Raw genomic sequence first — 13,918 nt, 5'->3', positions numbered from 1 at the left:
TGTGCGGCTCAAAGAGGCTCAAGTCACCCTTATTCCCTTCTCTTTTTCCTCTTGCAACCAATTATTCCATATCCCAGGCCCACCAAATCACCCCCTCCCCTCTATATAAGCATGCAAACTTCAATGCCACTTCATAACAAGCATTTCATCAACTTCATTCTTAACTTATCTCCATTTATACATAGCAATTGGATACATACACATATACAAACAAGTAATGGCTTCAGCACAATGGTCAGCGAAGGAGAACAAACTATTCGAGAGGGCATTGGCGGTGTATGACAAGGACATGCCAGACTGTTGGTACAAGGTGGCGCGTGCCATAGGCAGCGGGAAGACGGCCGATGAGGTCAAGCACCACTATGAAATACTCATTGATGATGTCCAAAAGATCGAGTCGGGCCAGGTGGCTTTCCCTAATTACAAGTAGATAATTAGGTTGGTACATATACATAACAATTTTGTTACTTTAAACTTGTTCTTTGCTTTTTGTTTACTACCAGGAACAATATGAAACAGTGAATAAAAAAAAAAAAAGGTGATCATATATAATTATGTTCTAAAATGTACTTCACATATATATATAATGGTTGTATGGTCGGATATATATAGACGATAGAAAATACACACTAAATGAAGTATATATATAGTGTAGATATAGTTTTCTATATCTTAAATATTTATGTATATTGCAGGATTTTTTTTTTTTAAGAATTGAAAATGTACATGCATAACGTTTAAGCGACCTTGTGATTTGGGCTTATATATACACACACACACAGAGATGGGCCAAGGCCTATCAAATTCATAGCTAAAACCTTGCTTAATTTCATGTTATGACTGGAAAAATAAAGCTTTTATTTATTTATTTATGCACAATGGGCGTGGTTGGATTTTAATGACATCTATAATTCTTTTAACTTTGAAAATCTAATACTGGCAATTCTTTTTTGTAGGTTCAAGTAGTGAAGCTCTTCTGAAGCACAAGAGCCTTAGCAAATTCACATATATATATATTGTCATGGAATAGTTACATTTAGTTGCTAAGTGGTGAAGGTTTATTTGTCTTATTTAATGTTTATATATGTGTGATTAGTAGACGGGGACAGATGTTAGTTTGCAAAATACTTTTTTCTTTTCTTATTTTAGTGTGCTTTTACAATCAGGTCTGTAAAATGATTATGCTATGATAATTTGTCTTAATGAATTGATAGTTGCGCTAGCTATGTTTTATTGAATCTTGAACATCACAAAAAATATATTATCTTTATCGGTAGACCAAATACTAATTATTAAATTGACATACGATTGAACACAAACATATAACATATCTTGTAACAATTCATTTAGTGGTCAAGAGATGCAAAAATCAGTGTTCTAAATAGCGCGCTATAGCGTTTTTGGACATTAAATGCTAAGTCATGACATAATAATGCGCTATTTGAGCTACGGACGCTATAGCGGTAATAGCGGTTTGCTATAGCGCATAGTGTGTAGCGCAAATAGCGTCCGCTATGCAACATTTGCTGTTTTTTTTTTTGCAATTGATGTACTAAGCCTTACATTAAACTATTAAATATTTAATGAGAGATCCATCAAACAAAATCAAAATAAGGAAACTACAACGCGTTATGCAACATGAGCTGGTTTTTTTTTTCTTTTCAATTTATATGGGTGTTACATCTGCAAAAAAAAAAAAAAAAAAATCGTAAAACGTTACGTAACGTTTTTCACTGTAAAACTTGATAAAAATGACAATTTTATGAAGGTTGGATTCAATTAAAACGTCATAACGTTTTCAGAAAACGTTATAACGTTTTATACACTAAATTATGCGTTTTATACACTATTTCCTACGTTTTTCACCAGCTGAATCGTTATAACGATTTACCAAAACGTTATAACGTTTTATGCGACAATGTGAGGGTCTATTTAGCAAAATTCTGTCTCTTTCTCTCTCACTCCGTCCCTTCTCCCTGCCTGGTGTGTGTTCCGCCCCAAAGAGAAAAGAGAGAGAGAGAGCGCTCCATTATTTCACGAAAGTTCGGGAAATCGAAGGTAGGAACGAGAAATTGGACGTGGATCTCATCTAGCTCTCCCATTTGGTATTCCCTTCTCTCCTCTTCTCCCTCAAAATCCGAATTTCACCATTGTTAGGGTTTTTCGTTTTAAACCCGAGATTTGTGTTTGAATTACTTGTAGACTAGCTCCTTGAGCCTCCTTGGTTGTTTATGTGTCGATTCTTTTCCCGATTTCACCTCGATTTTGGATTCCCATTTCTAGGGTTTTTGGTACCAAATCCGAAATTTGGAAATGTTGTTGATCGGTTAGGCTAATCCGACCAAATAGACTTGTAATTGGTAAACCTCTCTCTCAACCTTGACATAGAGCGATTAATTCAATTTCCGACCAAATTAGGGTTAATTAATTGGCAAATTGAATTATTACTAGAACCAAAATAGTGAGACGGTAAAGGAATTGTTACCAAATTGGAATTGTGTATGGTCTAGAGGACCCAAACGTAAATATGAGAATTGATAAGAGATGTTAAGTAATTAAGACCAATGAAGAAAGGGTTGACACCAAAATATATGAATTTCGTTAAGGAAAGTATAAAGAGATTAATACAACTCAAGCAAGCACCCGAACAAAGGTTAAACCAAGGGTACATTTAATATAGGTGTAGGCTCGGCCGAGCAAGACTTTGTGGGACATTTCGAGACGTCTGATCCATAACTAAACGGTACGCTCGTCGTAATCAGGTGCGGGATTCTTGGACTTGTTTGATGTTTCATTTTCAGAAATTAAATTATCTTTTTCGATTGTCATGTTGTGTAATTGATTATTGCATACTTGGAATTGTCATGTTGTTTGTTTGATTGTTGCATATTTGTTAGTTGCATAATCGTAATTGGGTGAATTGTTTGCATAACTCAATCTAGTTAAGACCGAATTGTTGTGATATGGTTGATTTGCATATTTATATGGTTGTCATTTTGATTGTTCTCTTATGAATTGACTATGGATAAAAGGTCACCACAAATTGATGATTGTGAAATGATATGTGAATGAAATGGCAAGGTTGAGTTGTATCAGCTAACTTTGAGATGATATGTGAATGAATTTGCAAAGTCTGCTAGCTGACTTTGATCCCAGGATCCTAATGGCCTTAGGTGAACGGCCCTCGAGGTTTCCCAGTACCGGTTGGGACGAGGGGTGGGTGACTGTATATATATGTTGATTGTGATTATGGGTGACCTATGTGTGACGTCTGTGGCTCGGGGGCATTACCCTACGTGGTAATGCATTTGGACGGTCAATTGACTATGACGACATTCTGATTTATTTCATGTGAATTTTCATTTTATGACTTGGAACCAGACTTTAGTAAATGGTTAAGCCAAAGCATTTATAGATGGGTGTCAGATAAAGGGTCCAGCTCGGTGGAACATCTGTAGGTGCCAGTAACCCTACAGATGAGGGTTTGATAAAGGGTCCAGCTCGGTTGAACATCTATAGATGCTACCAGCCATAATAAAATGAGTTAGGCCAAATATGTGCTTGATTGAACTTCACCTTGGAAATTCCGTAAGTTGTATTTCATTCGATTATTGTTGTCGAGCATATGCATTCATTTATATATATATTGTTATAGAACTGCTAATGTGATTTTGTATGGATTTCATTTTTGAACATGGAGTCTGATTGCAAGTCCAATAATCTAACTGTGGCAAATTTCGCACTGAGAATTTATTCTCACCCCCTCCCTTTGGGTCATTTTCAGGTTTATTACAGGGATACAGCAGATGAGGATATTGGTAATGCATATAAAAGATCCACTGCCTTGCGTATATATATGCCTTAATAAATATACGCGGCAGGCTGTCAGACCCGGGATTTGGGGTGTGACAATGGGTTTTAAATAAAGGTTTAGATTGAATATATTAAGATATTTCTTGAAGTAACAAAATGATACTTGCTACGCAGTAGTTTGAATATTTTGAATATATTAAGATAGTTAATTATGCCATGATGTCTACGTTATTTTGAAATTTAAATAGAAAAAAGATAGATTATGTCATGATACTGAATATATTTTGAATAGAAAAAGATTGATAGTTTATGATATTAGTATTACTATGGATATTTTGAGTCGCAATTTGGACTTTGTATTGGTTCAATATGAATATTATAATTTTTTAATCAATTTGATATTATTTATTGTTCTATGAGACTTAGATAATGTTGATATTTAGTACAAATATATGATATAATTTTTATAAAAAAAAATAAGAAAACGCTATGTAGCAAGAATTTATGTAATACAAATTTAAAAAGTTGTTATGATCGTCTTCTCAGAATTTAATAAAAGGCAACTTTTCGAATTCCGTGAAACTGTTTAAACGTGTAATTAAAAAAAGGAGTCCTACATGGCCATTTAATAAAATATCCGTGTAGAAAAGCATTCGTACACGGATGTTTAACTAAATATCCGTGTAGCTCTCCTATCTTTTCTACACATATATTTAATTAAACGACCGTGTAGAAATAGAAATATTTAAGTTTTGCATTTATTATTTAAACTGAAATTATTATTTAAACTGAAATTATTATTTAAACTGAAATTATTTTTAAATTATTATTTAAACTGGAAAAAGAAACGACGTTTCAAACTCAATATATAACATAATTGCGATCAAAGAGAAATACACTTCTTAATACTCTCTATACAAAATGGCTGCGAACAAAGAAGAACCAGTGGCCGCAGCGAACAAAGAAGAACCAGCATCGTTCGAGTGTTTTCTCAGGAGAAGCTGGCCGTGGTCACCCCTGTCAAAGCCAAGGCGGAGCCCTAGGGGCCATCCTGAACCAAAGCCCTACATCCGTAGGGCCAAGCGTCAGCCACCTCTTCTAAAATTCGAGCCTTCCTGATTTTTTACTCTTTCCATATAGTTTTTCCAGTTTTTTTGTTAAGTCTGTATTATCTTTTATTTTGTGTTATGTGGAAACTTTTATCATTGTTTAATATATTATGATTTTGTATGATTTGTTGTTCAATATTATCATTGTAATGATTTTGTATCATTGTTTAAATGCAATTTATTTATTTTAGTTTTAATATTAAATGAAAAACTTAAAAATAAAAAAAAATCTGGAATCTGAAAAATTTGAACTAAGAAAACATTTGATTATTTAATCTGAAAGTGAAGAATCGAACCTAAAAAATGAAAAAGAAAACAGTAAATATTCGTCTGCAGAATAACTTTTAGGGGGGTGGTGGCACATTTGAGGGGTCATAGCCAGGGGGGGGGGGGGGGGGTGGCAAAGGAACCCAAGCGGCCATTTCTTCTTTCAAATCTCAGATGTTTTTGAATTTTGATCGAAACTGGGAAGTTTCTCATATTATATAGAATTTTGAAGAGTCCAGAATTTTAATAAAAAATGTCGTTTAATTTAATATTTAAATTTAAATTCTACACGGCCGTTTAAAAAAATATCCGTGTAGAAAAGTATTCCTACACGGATGTTTAACTAAAAAATTTCGTGTAGCTCCTCTATCGTTTCTACATGGATATTCTATTAAATGACCGTAGAAAGTGTAATATTTAAGTTTTGCAGTTATTATTTAAACTAAAATATTCTTTTTAAATTATTATTTATACCGGAAGACGAAACGACGTTGCTTCAAGCTCTGAAATTATTATTTAAATGCAATATATTTATTACAGTTTAAATGCAAAACTTAAAAATATAATAAATTAAAAAGGTCCCTTTTTATTTTTAAAAATCTGGAATTTAAAAATAAATAATCTGAAATTTAAATATAAATAATCTGGAGTTTAAACATAAATTAATAATCTGAAATTTAAAAATGTGACCTTTTATTCTAAAAAAATTACCTCTACTTATACCTCAACTTATTTTTTATATTGCTTCTGTGAAATATTTAATTATTTTTTTGCATCAATCAATTTATTTCATCAAGGAATGTGATGCTTCATCTTATAATATTTTTTTTTTCATCTATTCCGGAAGAGAACAACAATTTAAAAAAATTTGGAATTTGAAAAATCTGAAAACCAAAAGGCGCGCATTTTTTTCGCGTTATAAACCATTTCTACACGGTTGTTTAATTAAATATAAGTGTAGCTCTCTTCGCATTTCTACATGGATGTTTAATTAAATAACCATGTAGAAAGCTAGGTATGACAGCTACGGATGATTTATTAAACGTCCATGTAGAAATGGTTTACACAAAATAAAATACGCGCCTCGTCTCTGTTGTCCTTTCAAAATTCTCTCGTCTCCTCTAAACCCTAAACCCCCACGTCTCCTCCTCTCTCTTGATTTTCGCTCATGTGCTGAGAAATCTCTCTCTTTCCCCTCTTTCCTGTTGTTCTGGTTTACTTGTCTGGTTCGCTTGCTGTTCTGGTGCTTGGCTGGTGCTGTGCTGGTGCTTGTTGTTGCTGTTCTGGTGTTGATTTCCTCTTGCTCTCTCCATTTCGTGCTAACTCTAATCGGGTAAATTTTTGAGTTATCCCATTTAAATTGGTTGGTGTTGCCTTGTTGGATTTCGATTAGATAAATTGCTTTTGCTCGGGTTGTTGATTTTCCCGGCAAAGGCGCTGACTTGTGCCTCTCTATTTTGCTGGCTGGTTCCTTTCCCTGTTGCTATCTTGGGTGTGGTTATTTTGCTACCTTGTACCAGTCCAGTGTATATTCTAGTATGTTGTTGATCTGTTTTTACCAGTACTTGAACTGACAGGGACCAATATGTAATTTAAGGAAATTTTGAGTCATTGTATAATATACGTTATCCTGACTTAAATGATAATTGTTTACTTGTGCCTCTATATAGTTGTTTACTTGTTTCTTGTTTCTTAGTTGCTTAAATGATAATTGTGCTTGTTTTCTAATAATGTTTCTTTTCTGTAGAAAGAACCATGTCACATTCAGGTGAGAATAATGTAGATATGATGTTAGGTGAGAATGTAGATATGATGGAAGGAGGGAATGTAGTTATGATGGAAGAAGAGGTCTCGCAAGCTCAGGAGGAAAAAAGGAAAAGAGGTCCGACAATGTGCACGAAGACCAATGAGAAGAAGGAATTGACAATCACATTCTGGGAAGACGGACGTCCAAAGGGTGCAAATAGGTCGAAGTACTCAAATTGGTGTAGCAATATGGCGAAGCAGAGGGCATCTATCTTGGTTGATAGCTGGGATAAATTCGATAAAAAAACCGTGAAGGAGGAATGGTGGAGGATTGTGAAGGTAAAGTACCTAACAATTCAATTTTTTTTATTTTGATTATTGAACTTACATGCTGTAATTTTGTTGTCAATCAGGCTCAGTGGAACATCAAGGATGACAACCCAAAGTCCAAGACAAAGGCAAAAATTTTGAGGATAATGGATGAAGGTTGGAAGCAATTCAAGAGCACGTTGGTAACATAATACATGAATAAAGGAAGAACTCCGGTAGGGAAATATCCTTGGGTGACACAAGAGGTGTGGGAGGAGTTCCAAACTTTGAAGATAACAGAAGAATTTCAGGTATATAAATTTAGCCAACTTATTAGTTTTTGTTCCTTAAACTAATTGATTTACTTTGATGTGTGAAGAAAAAAAGTGCCGAGGGCAGGAGGATTGCCCGAATGAACAAGTACCGGCACAGATTAGGGTCAGGTGGTTACGAGGGTAAGTCAAAAGAATGGGCGGAATTTCGGGAGAAAAATAAAGATTCTGACTCACCCGTGCTTAGGATTCAAAATCCTAGGGGCCAAGATTGGCTCATGGGAAGATTCGAGATAACTGCTGACGGGAGGATTGTACTCCCAAAAGACGTGGAACCCGTGGCTCAAAAAATGGTAAAAGTCTTTTGTTATAACTTTGTATCATTCAAACAAAATTATAACTCTGTGTACATTATTACTTAGTCTTTTGTTATAACTAATTTTTTAATTAACAGTTGGAGGTAGAGAAGGAGGTCAATTCGGGTGCTCGAACTGTCGCAAGACAAGAAGATTCCTTGTCCTTAGCGCTCCCGAATCCAGAACACACGGGTCGAGTTAGGGGCAGAGGGGCCTACAGGGGCTGGATGAGGAATTTAACGGAACAAAACCCCGAAGCAAATGACCTCGTGCCAAAGTTAACAAAGACGAGATGGAATCAAGGTTGGTGCAGGTACGCGAGCAGGTACGCCAGGAGATTACAATGGAGTACACCAAAAAGATTGCTGAGCTGGAATAAAGGATGGTGGACCAAATGAACCAAATTAGGCAGCCATCCGAGGATCAACCTCCCATTTCGCTGGCATTTCGGTGAAGTAGTCAAGCATCCGGGACCGAAGTACTATGTGAGTTGGACAATCTAAAGGTAATCACTACTTGTTCATAATCTAAAGGTAATTTCGATAATGGTATTAATTGTTGTTAAACAATATTTCATTCTAAAAACAACTAATTGCTGATAACTATTGCAGGAGGCCACAACATGCGACCTTGTCTTGTGTCACGGTACTACTCCTATCACCATTGCTAAGGGCATTGTACATCCTCCTGCAGTCGGTGTTCCGCTAAGGCCCAACCATCTCCGCGTAACGGTTGACAAGATCATGTAAGAATGGACATTTTACATACCTCTTCCTGTCCCTGACGATGGTATGGTGGTGCTCGATGATGCCCGCACGGAGATAGTCCAATGGCCCAAGAATCAGATTATTTTGGATAAGGTAATCTCTAAATAAAACACGGATATCTTATGTTACATTCAAATTCTTTTGAAATACTTGAAAAAGGTACAAAATTTGATACATGCACGAAGAGATGCTGCCAACACTGCAGACAAAGCTTTGTCACTGGTACGAAGCTTGGCATTAGTCGTCAGGGCTGATGCGCTAGAAGCTCCTGATGCGCCAGTGGATGAGCAACTAGACCGTACGGGGCTCACCGAAGAAGAGGTTAGCCGTTTGCCCCGTGATTTGCGAGCTCTCCACGCCTGCTTGATTAAGGCACCCGAGGGCATGATGGATGTTACATTCACTGTCCCCCCGGTATGTTTCTACACGAAAGCAGGGAGGTCATGCTGCCTTTCAAAGAATTCAACGACTTTCTACAGGCCGCCTCGTCAAGCAATAAATGGCTCGATGTGGGAGTCATCACCGTTTTTCTCATGTTAGTGACCAAAAATTATTTCTATCATGTGTATAGCACTCAAATATATATTCTAATGTAAAATGATAATTTTTCAGGTTTTTTGTCCAAAAATGCCGTGAGACCACGTCGAAAGGTAATGTGAACTACATGCATTTTTGGACCCCGGCAGAATTAATTGTAGGTTACCACGTCGAAAGGTAAGGTAAGGTGAACTCGTGTGCATTTTTGGACCTTGGTAGAATTAATTGTAGGAGACCACGTCAAAAGGTAAGGTAAGGTGAACTCGTGTGCATTTTTGGACCCCGGCATAATTAATTGTAGGAGACCACGTCGAAAGGTAAGGTAAGGTGAACTCGTGTGCATTTTTGGACCCCGGCAGAACTCGTGTGAATTAATTTCATGGTGAATATGTATCCCACTGACTGTGTTGAGTACTTGTGTAAAGCGATGCATCAAACTCGTGAGGATCAAAAGAGATTTATTCTCCTGCCATACTACCAATTGTAGGTTACTTGTAACCTTAACTTATGTATTGTTTATATTTCAGTTAAAGAATTACACTATGAACCATAGCAAACACTTGTGTCACTATTTATTTCAGTTAAAGAATTACACTATGAACCATAGCAAACACTTGTGTCACTATTATATGCTAAAGTACTACAATTCTTCTCCTCCCACAGGGGCCACTGGTGCCACTTGAAAATGCGGTTTATATCATGGATTCAAAACGGCCCGACCAATCCATCACTCCTCAGAAGTCCAAAAGTATATATCTTCCCTGTTTTATTCAGGTAAGCAATAATAATTCACTTGGTTTGATTTTTTTTCAATTATAACAAATTGTGGAATTGCTAATCACAGTCACTCAATTTTGTAAGGGCTTTTAAGCAATATGTTAGTGAGAGTGGATTGCAAAGCATGGGCAAGCATAGAAATAAATTGAATGGGAAGTGGTTGGAGGTGAGCACACTATAATTTTATAATTTCATATTTTTGTTCAAAAAATTATTGTCACTCTAACATAGGCTGCTAAATGTAAATTTCAATCCCCGCAACAGAAGGAGGGTTGGGAATGCGGTTATTACACGATGATTTATATGTATCACTTTGTTGACCGCATACAATTCCAATGGCCATCATATCCGGTATGTAATTCATATTAATTTGCAATTCATATGTTTGCCTTGACTTGTCCATATAATTAATATTGATTTCCTCTAAACTTGTTTTATTAGCTGCATTGTCATATTTATTTCTATAAATCAAAACAGAGATGTAGTTGCTAGATTGTATTTTTGTAACTTGCATATTTTGAATTTTTGTAGTATTCATCAGAGTCAAAGAGTTACTCCAATGAGCAGTTAGATCATTGTAGATGTACGTGGGCAGGGTGGTTTATGAAAGAATTTTGTAAACCAGAATATGAATTTGTATAATTTTGTATAATTTAGTGTACATGAATTTTGTATAATTTTTGATATAATTTAGTGTACATGAATTTTGTTAGGGATTTTGGTATTCTTATTTTGAAAATTCTATGTTTTGGAATTGATTTGATTTTTAAATGGCTAGCAAACTGGAGGCTAGCCAAAAAAAAAATTTAAAAATTAAAAAAAAAATAGACAATTATACACGGACATTTAATGAAAGTCCGTGTAGAAAGGTATTTAAACATTAAAAAAATATTAAAAGAAATTAATAAAGAAAACAAAATAAGAGAGCTACACGGATATTTAGCAAAATATCCGTGTAGAAAGATATTTAAACATTAAAAAATATTTTAAAAAAATAAAAAATAAAATAAGAGATCTACACGGACATTTAACTAAAGTCCATGTAGAAATGTATTTAAACATTAAAAAAATATTAAAAGAAATTAATAAATAAATGAAAATAAGAGAGCTACACGGACATTTAGCTAAATGTCTGTGTAAAAAGGTATTTAAACATTAAAAAATATTAAAAAAAATTTAATAAATAAAAAAAATAAGAGAGCTTGACGGACCTTTAGCTAAATATCCGTGTATAAAGGAATTTAAACATTAAAAAAATATTAATAAATATTAATAAATAAAAAATAAGAGAGTTACACGGACATTTAGCTAAATGTCCGTGTAGAATAGTAATCGTAGACGGCTTTTTATGTAAGAATCCATGTAGCTCAGTTATGGAGAGAGCCACTGTCAAGGAATTGTACACGACTGCTTATGTAATAATCCGTTTAGCTATCAGTAATTGTACACGGGTAAATATTCGTGTGTAAATATTCAGGGATTTCTAAACCCTCGTATTCCACACAGCAGAAAAATCCGTGTAGCTCCTGTGTATGTCCGTGTGCAATCACTTATTTTGTAGTAGTGACTGAAGCCGATCTCTACATGCAGCTCTCCTACTTTTGTTTGGTACTGGATGCTTCGCGGTGCCTTGACAAGGTTTCCTTCTCCTCAAGTTAAATTATCATTTTTCCTACTACTCGTCACCTCTTCTCTCCCCTTTCATTGTTTGCCTCTTTCTAGTACTAGAAATGTTTTATCAACCTTTTTTTGTACTAACAATAAGAAAAAACTTTGATATAATTGAATAGTTAGATCACAAAACAAGAGTACCATTTGAAAGGCAGTTGGCATCAATCGGTCAAGTTGTTCGTTTAGCATTGGAGGAGATAGAGAGAATCCTAGATCGGTGCGACTATGGATGGGTCCGCATTTCTGACATTGCTGTCTCTATATGATTTGGCATGGTGATTTTACATTGAGATTTATCATCTTTTCCAGGTGCAGTAATAATACCTTGTAATCAAGCTTTGTCGAAAATGTTTATAGGCATTTTAAGGTAAGGTGTGATTTAATGGTTAATCACTATTTAATCACCATTTCACGGCAAGGTTCTTTTAGAAATCTTTAATGTAAGATGGTGTAAAAAAAACCTGTTTAATCAGTTTAATTGCAAGTTTAATCGTATTTAACTTGCCTGTAATGTACAATTTAACGACTGAGCACTAGTTTGCTTTTAAAATTTGTAAAAAAATATCTACCTCGTTGAAAGAAATTAGCAGATGCATATATATTTTGAGGAGGATTCAAATGCCTTTATTTTTTGTGCCTTTATTATGTCTTCATTTTTAAAAACTTCAATAACTCAAAATTTAAATTATAAATATTAAAATAAAACCGTTAGATGTGATCTATGTTATTTTCTCTACATGCTCATTAAATATTATCACATTTCAATTTTGTTTTTATGTGAATTAATAAGTTAAAAAATCAACGTCTAGAAATTATCCACATCAGTGCATTTTTTTACAATTTCTTGATGAAAACCAAAACAAAGTTGAAATGTCGTAATATTTTACATGTGCATAGATAGAATGATGTAGATCATATCTAACAGTTTTATTTTAACTTTTAATTAAGTTTCGAATTTTGAGTTATTAAAGTTTTAAAAAATGGAGGCACAATGGAGGCACGAAAAATGAAAGCATTTGAACCCTCGTCATATATTTTTAATATTATTTTATAAATGCAGATAACATTCAATTTTTTTTTTTTTGATCTTTAAACAGGTATTGTGCTTCTTTATAACTATATTTATTTGAGTCACAAATGAAACGGCCATTTTTATTTATATCCCTAAAAAAAATCAAAATTTTAAATATGCCCCTGTCTAAATTTTTTTCTTATACATGCCCTGACCGCTTGGGCCCAGGGCGGCCCAAATAACCCCACGGAGCGCCAGACCCTGGGGCGGCCCACAAGCCAAGTGACTCATGTTTTTTTTTTTTTTTTTTTTTTTTTAGAGAAATCTTAGTATTTTGATTTGAATAATTCTGTGAAAAAAAGTTTAGGGTTTATGTCTATGTGTATGTCAAAAAATAAAATATTATGTATATGTGTATGCCAAAAAATAAAAGATTTGATATATTTACGGAGTGATGTCGTAAATTTGTATAACTTTGATTTTTTTTTTTTTTTTTTTTGGTGAACTATATGTATAATATACACATATACACATACCAGGCTTCTAAATAGCTAGCTATAGCGGCGCTATAGCTTTTTCGGACCATAAACGCTAAGCTATGAGATAAAATTGCGCAAACTCAGCTACGACCGCTATAGCTATAATAGCTGACCGCTATTACCGCTATATGAGACCCGCTATAGCTACCGCTATGCTACATGGTTTTTTTTTTTTTTGCAATTTATATGGACTTCTGTACTTTTATTCTTATTTCTAATGCTACATGGTCTTTTACGATAAGTATACTAAACCAAACTATATGCTTCTATTTTTATTTGTGATTTATTCTATCATTCTATATCGAGAAATATTCAAATACTAATTATTCATTTTGATTACTCTTTTTATAGTATTCATTTGTAAAATTATTATCGTTTGTTTCAATTGAAAGCTGATTTTGATTATTATTATTATAATTATAAAATGTTTAAATATGTATATTGACTTCATTTACCTTATAAAATTAATTGCTCTTTGTCTATTATAATATGTAATACCATGAAGTATAAACTATTAAATAATGTTACTTTTTAGATTTTTTTCATTCTTATTTGCGTAATTGATAAAAAGTATAGACTTAGATTAGTTGTCATTTAGTTGTTACTTGTTACATCAATTCTCTAATATTGATTATGTTGATAATTAGTAGAAATATAGAATATAAAGTTTGAAAAGGAAAAATCGCTATATGTGATAGCTTCCGCTATAGCTACGCTATTCGCAATAGCTTTTTTTTTGGTCT

At 34.0% G+C, this 13,918-nt stretch overlaps 2 long non-coding RNA genes across 3 annotated transcripts; both read left to right on the top strand.

The window, feature by feature from the left end:
• Positions 1 to 215: 215 nt before the first annotated feature.
• Positions 216 to 1,226, top strand: LOC144562707 (uncharacterized). Of its 2 annotated transcripts, none has more exons than XR_013514187.1 (2): positions 216 to 438; positions 967 to 1,226. It is a non-coding gene; the product is annotated as an uncharacterized LOC144562707 (long non-coding RNA). The 2 variants fall into 2 exon arrangements; XR_013514186.1 differs by having other exon boundaries at positions 957 to 1,226.
• A 10,288-nt stretch (positions 1,227 to 11,514) lies between these two features.
• LOC144562706 (uncharacterized) lies at positions 11,515 to 12,221 on the top strand. The gene is made up of 2 exons (XR_013514185.1): positions 11,515 to 11,591; positions 11,744 to 12,221. It is a non-coding gene; the product is annotated as an uncharacterized LOC144562706 (long non-coding RNA).
• Positions 12,222 to 13,918: the final 1,697 nt, after the last annotated feature.

Source organism: Carex rostrata, chromosome 12 (genome assembly GCF_964058835.1).
Source record: "Carex rostrata chromosome 12, lpCarRost1.2, whole genome shotgun sequence".
In the NCBI taxonomy this organism is placed as follows: Eukaryota; Viridiplantae; Streptophyta; class Magnoliopsida; order Poales; family Cyperaceae; genus Carex; species Carex rostrata.
The sequence above is the reverse complement of the archived record's forward strand: the minus strand, read 5'-3'. Positions and strand labels throughout refer to the sequence as shown.